Genomic DNA, 3,190 nt, shown 5'->3' on the forward strand with positions numbered 1-3,190 from the left:
TTGCCCACTGTCAATTGAAATTTAAGCAAAACCTCCCCAAATTTGTCCTTCTAGCCTCTGAATTCCTAAAGCAGCCAGGATTTGATGGATTCATATCATCCTACTCAGATTAAGATAGCACCTATTCTTGCTTTGCAAGAGTTAGGTTCTTTTTGAGAAAGACTTCATTTTTATCCATCAAAGCCAATGAAGTAGGATAGACACCACTTGTTAAGGAAACAGAAGGGAAACCTTGAGGAAAGGAGTGAGACAGAAAGATAGGCAGGTAACAGGCAAACAGCACAAAAGAAGAAAAAGAAATTTAACAGCTCAGTACAGACCAGGGCAAGGAGATAATGCAGCTATGAATGTACTATTTAACCTTAGAATTTTTGCTTTAGTCAAGCTTTAAAATTTGAATAATCTCCCAACAGCTGCTCATTTCTCATCCCTTTGCTTGACACAGTAGTTGAAAGTTGTCCTTGTGCTGTGAACAAGGCATATTATATAATGAGTCAGAGATCTTGAACAGCATCAAATCAACTTGAGACCAGCCCCATTTTCCTCCTTCTAGAGATTCCCTTCAAGGGGCAGAGGTGAGCCTCTGTGGGGCTGATATCATTCATCTGCCTTTGGGAAAGAGAAGACAGAATCATAAAGGAAGAATAAATTGTTTGCCTTGATGAAGAAAACAACCAAGGAAATCAATAACAATTACAGCTCCTAAACAGCATCATGAAGAATAAAACAATAAGAAAAATTGTAACTGAGGAGATAAAGCATGTATCAAACAATGAAGTGTGTTGCTGAAAGAAACTAAAGTAGATATAAATAAGTGGGAAGACATTTGTGTGCACCTTAATAAATATCAATAGTATAAAATCTTATTAAACAGGGGCCTCCCGCATGGGGTAGGCGGGGCGTGCCCCGTGCATCCATGGCGTAAGATGGCGCTGTCCTTTGCGCGCTTGTGCAGCTGGAGAGCCACACGATGGGGAGGTTGTGCCGGGGAAGCCCGGAGAGGCGTCAGTTTTAAACTGGAAGAAAAAACGGCCCACAGCAGCCTGGCACTCTACAAAGGGAACACAGGTGTCAGGTATGGCTTAGTAGGATTGGAGCCCACTCAGGTGGCCCTGAATGCGGAGCGCTTCCAAGAGTGGGCAATGGTGCTGGCAGACACAGCTGGGAGACACAGCTGTCACCCATAGCAGACACTACTGGGAGGTGACAGTGAAATGCTCCCAGCCATTCTGGATAGGAGTGGCGGATGTGGACATGTCCCATGATAGCTGTGTCAGTGTTGACGACCATTCCTGGGTGTTCTCCTATGCTCAGCGCAAGTGGCACACCATGTTGGCCAACGAGAAAGCCCCAATTGAGGGAACTGGGCAACCAGAGAAGGTGGGGCTGCTGCTGGAGTATGAGGCCAAGAAGCTGAGCCTGGTGGGTGTGAGCCAGCTCTCCGTGGCATACACTCTACAGACAGATTTTCGGGGTCCAGTGGTGCCCGCTTTTGCCCTCTGGGATGGAGAGCTGCTGACTCACTCAGGGCTTGAGATGTCAGAGGGTTTCTAGCGTGCCCATTATTGAAGTTCCTTTTTTGATCAGCTTGCTGTTGAAAATGTCTGAAGCTGTTTTACTTTGCTCCAAGCAATCAGTATCTCCCAACCCCAACCTCTCACAATTCAGTGTCAGGTCCTCTGTTCTGTCTTGTTTCCCCTCAAATTACTGCAGATTTCTGGTTTGTTTTTCTTCCATCGGTCCTGGGGCTTGAACTATGGGCTTGGGCACTGTCCCTGAGCTCTTCAGCTCAAGGCTACCACCCTACCCCTTGAGCCACAGCTCAACTGCCAGTTTTCTAAAATATAGTGGGTATATTTTCCCTGTCTTGGCTCCTTTAGCCCCTCAGACTGTTAGTCCTGGAATCTTGCCTTTCAGTTCTGGTCCAGCATATTCACCTTGATACCTCTCTTTCCCTTACCCACATGTTAACTTGTGTGTTGGGGGCTCACCAGACCTTTCCTTGGACTGCAGGAGTGGTACAGTCAGTGACTTGGCCCTTTTTCTACAGTACCTACAAAATCTAGGCTCTGGCTCCTTGGGTATTTCATTCAGTGAGTGGGTCAGTGAGAAGGTATTTTTCCTTCCCTAGTACTTCAATACCACAGACCCTCAGCCCCATACAGCTGCAGCTATCCTAACAAAGTCCAGCTACCTTGGTCCATGTACCTCTGACTCCCAGCTACTTTGTCATGGTGCCAGTTACAGCTTTTACCAAAGGGGAAGAGACTCTAGGGAGATATCTAAAGGATTCAAACCAGAAGTTTTATTTTTATGAAGTTCCATCTTCCTATCTGCCATAATTGAAACTTCCTGAGAAAAGCAATCTGGAGTTTTGCATAATCCAGTTTTTGGCCTATGTAGATCCAAACCCCACTTTTCTTTGGCAACAGGATATACTTAACCTAAAGCAGTATTGGGTGTTGAGGAAAACCTAGTAGAACAAATGAATATATATATATATATATGTGAAATATTAATTGTTTGGGTTTTGTAGTGTCTGTGGTTCTACCTTATTTTGCCTTCTCTGATGGTGATGAAATTAGAAACCCCTAGGGGAAAAAGAATGACTAGGTTTAACAAAAAATGATTTGTGTAATTAAAGTTTATTTGAGCACAAAAATATAATTAAACGCTACTTAAACATTAAATAATATTTAACAATATCAAATCTTATTAAAGTATAAGATTTAATATTGTTAAAATGTCCATAGTGTTGTTGATTACTGTGATAAGTGATTGAGAGGTTTAACAAAATACCTATCAAACTCATAGTGATATTTCTTACACAAACAGAAAAATCCATCCTAAAATTCAACATGGAATCTCAAGACCATGAATAGCAAAAGAAAAAAAAATGGGTGAAGAAAAACAAAGCAAGAGGTTTCACACTTTTTGAGCTATTTGTTATAATGGTTTTATAACAAAAATAGTGTGGTACTGACTTATAGACATGCTAGAAATGCTAAATCAAAAACTCAGAAATAAGCCTTTGTATATATGGTTAAATTATTTTCAGCAAGATACCAAGAATATTCAATTTAAAAAGAAAAAAAAGTTGAAATAACTAAATATACATTCTTTTTCATAAAGGATGAAGAAGTAAAATCCCTGCCTAAGAAGTACAAAGCCATAGGGCTTTGACAGTGGT

The 3,190-nt window shown here is 41.6% G+C and overlaps 1 pseudogene; it reads left to right on the top strand.

Annotated features, from left to right (window-relative positions):
• Positions 1-914: 914 nt before the first annotated feature.
• LOC150048516 (SPRY domain-containing protein 4 pseudogene) lies at positions 915-1,554 on the top strand (annotated as a pseudogene).
• The last annotated feature ends 1,636 nt before the right edge of the window (positions 1,555-3,190 follow it).

The sequence above is a fragment of the Megascapheus bottae genome, chromosome 22 (assembly GCF_031878675.1).
Source record: "Megascapheus bottae isolate mThoBot1 chromosome 22, mThoBot2.hap1, whole genome shotgun sequence".
NCBI lineage: Eukaryota > Metazoa > Chordata > Mammalia > Rodentia > Geomyidae > Megascapheus > Megascapheus bottae.